Source organism: Lonchura striata, chromosome Z (genome assembly GCF_050655825.1).
Source record: "Lonchura striata isolate lonStrDom1 chromosome Z, ASM5065582v1, whole genome shotgun sequence".
Taxonomy (NCBI): Eukaryota; Metazoa; Chordata; class Aves; order Passeriformes; family Estrildidae; genus Lonchura; species Lonchura striata.
This window is the reverse complement of record NC_140740.1, coordinates 9,431,366-9,441,801: the sequence shown is the minus strand read 5'-3', so window position 1 is coordinate 9,441,801 and position 10,436 is coordinate 9,431,366.

Here is a 10,436-nt window from a genome sequence, read left to right as displayed (position 1 = left end):
ATCTGCTCTTCGCCAGTGTATAGCATACTATATTTATTTCTTTTGTATGAGCTAAGCCACAAATTCAGAGCTATGTCAGAATGATGTCAATTTGTAAAACAATGCTTTAAAAGTGTTGACACCTAATTTAAAAAATGAGTTTAAAAAATAAGTTTCTGCAAAGAAATATTTTAGAATTAATGACACTCACTTGAAGTCTGATGAGGAGGAAATAGAAGTAACGTGATTAAAATGTGAATTAAACTGGTATTTATCTATATTAATTTTCTGATATACCACAATAAGCAGTAAATTTCAAGACAATTATAAAATAAATATTGTATTTTATATTTTGTTTTCTATAAAGTCTTTTATAAAAATTACTAAATAAAAGCATAGAAAATGGCATGAAAAGAAGAAAGAAAACCAAGGACTATAAAAACTGCTACTTCCAATAGATCATAATGGCTGCAGTTTTGACTAGAAAAACCTGATTAAATTATTCTTTTAAAAAGAGAGAGCTAGCTAAACCATCCTGAATATATGAACAATGTGTGCCCAGTATAGTTAATGAATGCTGAAATATTTTAATGTTTATCCTTTTGTTCTTCCTGATTTTAATTATGCCCATGTATGACATGAGGACAGCATATAAATCTTGAGTTTTGGAGTGAAGAAGAATATACTAGAGGAGTTCAGGGTATAAAAATGTAAAGAGCTCTTAAGGAATTCAGGGTGGTTGTAAAATGTGATTACCAACTGTGTAACAGTGCCAGAATGCTTATACTATATCCTAACTAAAAAAAAAAACAAAAAAAAAAAAAAAAAAACAAACAAAAAAAAAAAAAACCAGAACAGTGGAACAGGATACTTCATTAAACTAAATCTCAATAACACTACAGAAAGATATTGAATATCACATGTGGCAGATTCAACTTAAAGCAGAAAAGCTGAAAAAGAACCTAAAACAAAACAAGTGTAAAGGCTGTAGAATGCTCAGCTCTAAAGCCTCCATATCCCACAGAAAGATGAAGCGATTATGATAATTTGGGGGTTTCCAGGGCTGTCTGAATTGTTTCATTATAAACGTGGTTCATGTAAAGACATAGAAAAACAAGCAAAGGAAGTCTCAGTATTGTTTGATTTTAATCCCAGTCTAAGAAAATGGATATTAGTAGATATGGACTGAAATGCTACAGGAAGACAACATAAATGTTAGAGTCTGTATCCTGGTCTCAAACATGTAGGAATAAAAAGTAAACTCAACAAAAACAAAAGCAAACAATAACAAAAACAAGCAAACAAAAACCCCCCAAACAAACAGAATAAAACAAAATTAAAAAATCCAATCTCCCTCCAAAAAACCACCAAAACCTTCTCTGCTTTTTGATATACCTAAACTAACAACTTAGGTAAAACATCTTCTGTGGATTATGCAGATAGGGATCCAGTGAAAACTTCTTCTGACAGTTTGATTTATGCCATCAGTCAGTGAAACTAAAGACAAAAAAAGTCATCCTGTTGGATGAGTGTTTAGAGGCCCATTTTCAGCATACTTAAACCATCACAAGTAACTCAATGAAGGAAATATCCTTTGCTGTAGTAAGGACATAAACGACTTGAGAGGTGTTTTAAAACCAAACACTGGGTAATGCAGGAGAAGAGAGGAATAAAACTGGAGTGGATGGAAGAAGAAAAGGTAATCACAGACTTAAAATATCTAAGGATATTTTAAGGCAGATTCTGTTGTCATCATTGCTGACTCGTCCTTCTGCAAGTCCCACCAAACTGCGTGAGTCAACAGAAATTTGCAGTCTGGGCAGCTCAGCACAGGACTGTCCTGACTACAGCATCAAAGACACAGAAAATATATTAAAAAAAGACACTGAAAGATAGAGACCACCAGAACTTGAAACAAAGCAAAATAAAAACTGAGGTGTTAATATTTACCACTAGGAATTTGGAAGAAAAAGGAAGAAAGTACGAAATTGAACAGATACCAATCTTTAATATGGAGACCAGCAGACAGAAAGCATGCTGAAGCTGCTCAGAGCACATGGCAAAATCATGCAGCCCCAGGGGGACTAGAGAAACAAGTGGGTCAAACTTGAGTGCTAAGATAAAACTATGGTCTGAATAATCAACAGAAAATCTGTAGTTTGCCTGTGATCCTGCAAGGCTCCCCAGAGAGGAGCATAAGGAGAAAGCTGTTTCTTGTGAGATGGTAAAGGAATTTGGCCTGAGGCTTTCTTAGAAGGATCATGGCCCACGTACACATTTGTTTCTTCTGCCTGTCAGGAGAACTGGTACGTATGTATTTTATAATTCAATAAATAATACTGTAGAAATAGTCTTATTCTGGAAAAAAAAAAAAAAACAAACCAAAAAAAGCCCAAAAAAAAAAAAAAACCAAACAAAAAAACAGAGAGCGTTTACTGGCCTAAAAAGATCAATATACTGTGCATACTAAATATTTCTACAATCTGTTTGTCCTTTGAAAACAAGTATTGTCATTAAGACTAAAGTAAACTCAAGAGTTTTCTTCAAGAGTTTTCTGTTTCACAAAACATTCTTATTCTTTTTTTTCTTTTTTCACAAAGCCTTAATAATTACAGAGGAACTCATTTACAATGGTATCCCATAGTTGAAGGTAAAGCATGTAGCCAACCATCATAATATAACCTGGACTTGATATTGAAACAGAGTTATGTTTTTTATGCCACTTTTAGTTATGCCACTTTTAGTTATGCCACTTTTCTACTTACTTTCACTTCTCTAAGTCCAGACAAAGCTTCTTCCAGCTGTCTCCAGTGGACACACTGCAGGACAGAGCTAAGGTTGAGCTGAGGGCTTAGTTTGTCTGAGAAGCATTTTAATGAAAAATGCTGTCTGAGAAAGTACAATAATTATGCCTGGTAGTGAGGAGTGAGAAAAAGAAAGTATTAAAAAAAGTAGCCCTGTGAACACCAATGTCAGAGACAGATAGGGAATATGTGATCCAAAGTTAAGAATAGATTCCTGTCAGCAATGGCAACCCATGGAGGACCCATGACAGAGGAAAACTTGAGTGGGAGCAACAGACAAAAACTTCAAGGTCATGATTGTGAGGTCACCAGGTGTTTCCCACCACCCTAAAGGGACTCAGTGTAGCAGATGGTCTCTTCTAATAGAGCAGGAGAGGAGTCTGGAATGAAGTGGAGCTGAGAAAAGAGATGGGGAGAAGGAGGAGGAAGATAAGTTTTCTACAGATGTGCAAATATTTCCTTCTTTTTGATTTGTTTCCCAATACCTGAATCAATACTCAAATGTGCATATTTAATAAGTCATAATGAAAGTTAAATTTCCTGAGCTGAGTCAGTTTTGTCTGTCACAATAATTGGTAAATAATTTCTCTGTCTACCTAAATACACAGGCTTTCTCACTCGTGCTCTTCCTAATTTCTCCTCTCCTCCTCCAGAAGTGGGAAGTCAAGTTATTGGCTGTCACTGTGGGTTCTTGACTTTCAGCCAAACCTACCTGATGTATCTTCATTTACTACCTTGAAACTGGGGATGCAAAAAGGGAAGAAAACACAAATGGATATAAATTGCAAAACAAGCAGGAAAAAAACATTACCTCTTCTTGTCTGAATATGTTGAAAGAAAAAGCAAAAATGAATACTGGTTGATTCAGCAGAACAGACTTTAGAAAGTTTAAGAGAGAAAAGGAGAAAAAGAGTGAAAATTTAAAATTAATAAGCTTTATAATATTAATTTATTATTTCAATTACTGGAGAAATATAGGAACTATACTTTCTGTAACAACTTCTTATGTTAATTATCTGTCATTTAATGGGATGTTGCAGCAAGAACTTTTCTAGAGACATTTTAGAATCACAGAATGATGGAGACTGGAAGGAACCCCGGGAGTTCTTCTAGTCCTACACACTGCTCAACCAGCCACCTCATAACTCATTTTGCCACCTCATTTTGCTGTTGTCCCATCTCATTGCTTTGGATTTTTAAGAACAGAAGGTATACTGGTTTTAGGTGGCATGTTGCCCATGATGGAGCAGGTTTGTAGCAGTAAACAAGGTGATGATGTGGGCATGACGTTCATGGAGAATTGAAATTAGTGGCAAGCATTCATCTTGGAGCAATTTGCAAAGGACTGTCTCCCATGGGAGAGACTCCATGCTGGGGCAGGGGAATAGTAGTAGGAGGAAGAAGCAGCAGAGAAAACATTAAATGAGCTTACCATGAACCTCATCTGTCCCCTGTGCTGCTCAATGGGAAGGAGGTAAAGAAAATTGTGAGTGAAGTCAAGCATATTTTAAAGGAGGAATGGGAGGAAAATGCTTTGAGGTATGTTTTTACTTCTCATATTCCTGCTCTGACTTTTGAGTTACAATTAATTAAATCAATTTTCCCAGGTCGACTGTTTTGCCCATGACAGTAATGGATGAGTGATTGCTCTCCCTGTCCTGTCTTTATATTGAGTCATGAGCATTTTGTCATATTTCCTTTCCTTTTTCCAGAAGAAGGGGAATGATAGAGCAGCTTGGTGGGCACCTTGTGGCTAGCCAATGTCAACCCATCACAGAAGGCTATTAAAATTAGTATCTGCCAGATGAAAAAAACAATGCCAGATGTAAAAACAATGGTGTAAAAAGAATACATAGCACTTAAAATATCAGAGAACCATAACACTTGAGTGATATAGGTATTCCTCACTGGTGAATGCTATCTTCCTTCCAAACCTTTGTAGAAGAGCCCTTCCTGCTTAGATTTTATATTTATTCTGGGGTGAAATCCTATTTGTTTGAAACTTTCTTTCAGCTAATTGTATTTTCAATAACCTATCTTTTCTTCTTTCTTTCCCTGTCTGTGTTTAGGCCAAAAAATTGTATTTTCTCATATTATTCTGTATAGTAGAGGGGTTTTGTGTGAAAGTTCTATATAATTAATGTGATGTTAACCTGTTTTGTTGTGTATCTTAGTTACTTTGCCTCATCAGTTCATTTCAAATCCCAGGTGGAGAGACCTCTGTTCTTCCTCACCCATTCTTTTATTTTTGCCTTCTCTTACTGTTTATCTCTAGTTCTGTTATTAATGCTATAAAGTGTTCAAAATTTATTTCCATGGAAAGGTAATATATTCAATTTTGAATACTGTATTACTGAGACAACAGAACAATTACAGTTAGGAAAACACTTGATTAGCAATTTCAAATAATCGCTATTTGAAAATCTCCAGTCTTGCGTCAAGCACAATCAAGCAAAATGGTAGTTGGGGATGCTGAGCTTATTCTCCTTATGCCATTCATTACTTTGTATAGCCTTATATCTGCCTTAATTTCTTGTGTCTAATTAAGGTCATAATCATTTCCATACATAGAAGCAACTTCAAGCTTCTAAAAGTTGTCACCTCTTTTGAAGCACCTTCTTTTTCACTACAGCATCCTTGAGAACAGTAGGTTCTATGTTATTTTTCATTCTATTTTCTACTCCATAGTTAATAAACAGTAGGTTTTAAGTTTCTTTGAAAGCAAAAATAAAATGTTGAAGTACATTACCAATTTTTTTTTGTTTTAGTCAATAAAACATAGAGCCTATTTTATAAATAAAATACAGCACAAATAAATAAGTTCTACCAAAAAAAACCAAAAAACCCACAAACAAAACAAACAAAAAAACCTCACAACAATCATCATAAGTTCTCAGTGAATTGGGAGAAAATATACAAATTTTGTCATGCCTCTTGTGCTGCATCATTTAAAAAATAGTTAAAATGAAAATCAAACACCAAAATATAATTTGTGTTAAACCTTGCTTTTCAGAATGAAATATTGGTTGTAATTGATAATTGGAAGGTAACTATTAATTGATTATATCCTAATTAATATTTGGTCTTCTCAATCAAAATTTTTCCTTTAATTAGGGGCAAATAAGCTTTTATTCAAAGCACTAATAATTTATTTATATCTTTTTTATTTTTTTCTAGTACCAAAAATGCTGACATCAAGTTCAGTGATAAGAGGGAAAGAAGGTACTCCAGCTGGTGGAACAGATATTTCTGTGACCCAAGATGAAGAGTGTGGTGAAGCAGGTTGTCCCCCTGTAGCCTATGGAAAACTCTATTCCTCAGAAGCACTTCCAGAGCCTTCACTGGAGCCCACTCCTGGCCCATGGAGAGAAATTTATGCAGAAAAATATTTTTTGGAAGGAATTGTGTCCCATGGGGAGCAGGCTGGAGCAGTTTGTTCCTGAGGGGCTGGACCTCCTGGAAAGGATTCTTGCTGAAGCAGTTCTTGGAACACCACAGCCTCTTGAAAGGACTCATATTGGAGCATTTATGAAAGACTGTCTCCTGTGGGAGGGACCCCACTGAAGCAAGGATGTAGCATAGGGAGGGAAGAGTCATGAGTCGTTAGCAGAGTCCAGAAAGAAGGCTGGGTTTGGAAAGAAGGGTGGGGAGAAGACAGTTTTAATTTTAGTTTTGTTTCTCATTTTCCTACTCTAGTTTAACTGATAATAAATTAAATTAATCTTTGACAAAACAGATTTTGCCCCTGAGAGTAGTTGATGATCTCCTTATTCTTGTCTTGAGCTGCAACCTTTTTCATCATATTTTCTCCTCCTCTTCTTCTGAGGAGGAGGAGTGAGAGTGACACTTGGTGGGTACCTGTCAGCTAGCCAAGGTCCACCTACCACAGTCCTTTGACATTCCTGTTTTTGAGAGAAGTGAGTAATGGGTGGTAATCCACCCATACACTTTTACTTGCACTGTGTAATTGAAATGATGACTGCTCTCTTCATGATTGTAGTGACTTTCTAGAAACTTTTCAGAACACAGATTTGCTAAAAATCAAGTATTTTTTAAATACTCAGTGCTAAGCTCAAAGTAGTAAATACTGCAACTGTCATTAATCAGATGCATTCAGGTATATCTTTCAAATGACCCTGCATTTCTCTAGCACTTGGCCTTTTCAAGATGAGAAAACCTAGAAAATTAAGTTATCATTTATTTTAATTCAGATTTCACAGATTGGTTTGGAGACTCAGAGTTCTTTTCTTGTACACGATTATTAGTTCTGACTGGTTTTACCTTTTTTTATCCTTTTTTTTCCCCCCACACAGCATCTGACTAAATTTGGGCATGTATTTATATATGATTAATGTGCATTTCAGGACTCAGGTTCCAAATCTCAGCATTCTATTTGGATGTGCGCAGAAACTGTGGCAGTTTCTCTGTTAAGTGTCAGTGCAAAAAGTCAGACTGACTGAAGTATCCAGACATGGGGTAGAATTTCTTCATAGAAAGGTTTGTTAAGCCTTGGAATGGACTGCTCAAGGATGTGGCTATGCCCATACCTGGAAATGCTCAACAAGTGACTGGACATGTTAGGGTCATAGTGTATTTGATGGTGATCAGTCAAAGCCTGTACTGCATGAACTCAGAGGTCATTTCCAACATACATGATTCTGCGATCCTGTGAAGAATGGAGGTGCCTTATAGAGATGCTAACAAAAATTATTCATCACTGTCCAAAAATGGAAGTATCAGAATATCTTTGAGTGATTTATGATGATAGTCTATTCTATTCCATGATCCTCTGCTTTATGCCCAAAAATGGTTGCTTTATCTTTAAGGCCTGGGTCTGGGTGTACTGCGGAGTGGGGAGCTTATAGGGGTTTTGGTGGGCAATTTTGGACTCATTGCCCAGGTGTTCCCTGGCTATGTCAAGTTTGGTTCTGCTTGGCTAACTCGATTTTGTTGGCCCAGGCTAAAAGTTTTTCCCTTCCTTGGCTTGAAGAAGTTGCAGTAGAAATCTTTTATCTGCCTTAAAGTGAACTCAACAGCTGCAGGTCTGAGAATAGAGTGGGACTGGCAGGAGCAAGGCTGTCCTATTCCAGCCCCAGCCTTAGGGAGCCAAGGGAGAGAAAGCACACCAAGAGGCTCCAGACCAGATTTTTGCCCGCCATGACTGCTGTGGAGAGGAGGTCAACACCAGAGAGCCACCAGGTTTTTGCCTCCTGCTGGAACTCTTACATGGAAGCTCCACTTCCCTCAGAGTGAAAGTTGGCACCATCTCACACCATGTGTCAGGAAGGGGTATTTCTCCAATAATTGCACCATATTTTGGGCATTTTTGGGTCTTTGTTCTTGTGGGGAGTGAGGGGGGGGGACTTCTGATAATTTGGTGTTTAGCAGTTATTTACTTCTCTTCCTTGCTTTGAGAGATTTCTGTTGTTGAAAAGCCATTGGTTTAGTTAGTTTTTTTTTTTCATTGTGATCTATCAGTATTCATTTTCTGTTGGAGAAGGATTGTTGAAATCCTTTAGAGGAGACTGCTCATTATGGAGTGTGCTGTCTTAAATTTGTCTTGAAACTGAGACACAAAACTTTGTCTCTGTGTATATAAAGACAATTGTCTGTATTTTCTCAGATGGAAATTCCTTAAGATTGTATTTATCCACAGGCTGCTTTTGAGTCTGTAAATACGTATCTGCATATTTTTTTAGTAGTGGTGGCAGTAGACTAAGTGAAATGATCAGAACTCTTGTCAGTATTATAAGGCCATGCCTGAAGTATTACATACAGTGCTGGTCTCTCCAGTACAAAAAACACACAGATACACTAGGTACAGTCAAAACAAAGAAACACCAATATGATTAAGGGACAGGAGAATTTCTCCTAACTGAAAAGGCTCAGGGAGATAGATAGGACTGTTCAGCCTAGAGAAAATGCTTCACAGGTTCCTTACAGTAGTGCCCAGTGACAGGACTAGATGCAATGGACACGAACTAGAACACAGAAAATGCCATCTGAATACCTGGAAGCACTTTTTCAACTGTGAGAGTGGCTGAGAACTGGAACAGGTTGCCTGGGGGACAATGCAACATCTATTCCTGCAGAAATTCAAAAGATGTCTGTACATTGCTTTGGGCAACAGGCTTGAGGTCACCCTGCTTGAGCAGTGTGTAGGACTAGAAGAACACCAGGGGTCCCTTCCAGCCTCAATCATTCTGTGATTCTAGAATGGTTCTAGAAAAGTTCTGTGCTGCAACATCCCATTAAATGACAGAAAATTAGCATAAGAAGCTGTTTATGAAGTGATTACAGAAATCTTTATGAAATTATTACAGAAATAGATTTTATAAAGATGAATGTTGTAAATAGAGCTAAATTGGTGTTTCTGTACAAATAGGTACGTTTATTTCTATTACCCACTCCATTCAGGATAAATAAAAGTAGCCTTAGGGCATTTTCAAGCCTCATTTCATAAACTTATTACAACAGTATAGTGTGAAGAAATCTCAATTGGAAGCATTACAGGGCCTGCGATTGAAAACCTGGCTCACAAATTTATTATACTTTATTAATATGATTAAATAGTGAGCAAGAGTAGTCAGAGGAAGCACAAAAGAGGAAATGAGGTAAACAAAGTTGCATGATTAAATAGGCCTGTAAAACTAATTTTTTTAAAAATTCAGAGTAAGTAAGCTAGGCAATATAATTTACTACTCTGTACTTTTAACCTTAATATTTTTCATTGATACAAACAGTAAATAAGGAATTTAATAATAACACATCCAGAAGTTTTAGTTTCCACAAGTCTCTAATCACTAGACAAATGGTGTGAGCTCTTGTTAGGTGTGCTTCTGAACAAGCATTCTCAAATTTCTTTACTGAAATTAATCTGAATAAATGTATATGTACAACGTAAAAGTAAAAACTTGGAAAACAAATTATATTAAAGAGCTTTTCAGCTCAACATTGGTAAATGCTTAAATTCTGAGGATCTCCTCTGAAATTTTCTGAAGAATAATTATATATCATACTCCTGTATATTTGCAAAGAGGAAATATTTTCTTAATCACTAATTCAAAAAACAATGTGAAGAGTAATATGAAATTTTAATAAAATTAATTTATGCTAAGCCTGTTTATTTTGGAGGGCAGGAAAATTCTTGTGGTAGTGGATAATTTCTCTATATCACAAACTATGATTCCTAAGAGCACTGGATCTTCACATTGAGTGCATGCCCCACAGGACAGGTGGATCAAATACCTAAAGTCAGGGTATACTGCAGAATGTAGAACAATGAAATTAATAAGATTAGACTAAATAAGGAGGCTATATTGCACAAGAAGTAGAGATGGGGTAGAAACTTACTGTGTAAATACACAGACCAAGGAAACAATCTACAGGACTTTGGATGGATCATGGATAGACTTTGGAAGATCATGGATAATCTAAAGGACTTTTCTTGATTGCTGGGGGAAAAAAAAAGAAAGTGTCTCTGAGAAATAATAGCTATATATAGAAGCAATAATTGCACCTATACTTGTTTATACATAGAATTATCCTGATACTGAGGAACAAACTGACTACATTAAATAAAGCAAACGTAGAACATAGAAGAGTAGCTACAACTTAAAAACCAGAAGAGAATAATTATAAATGCAAATGTGA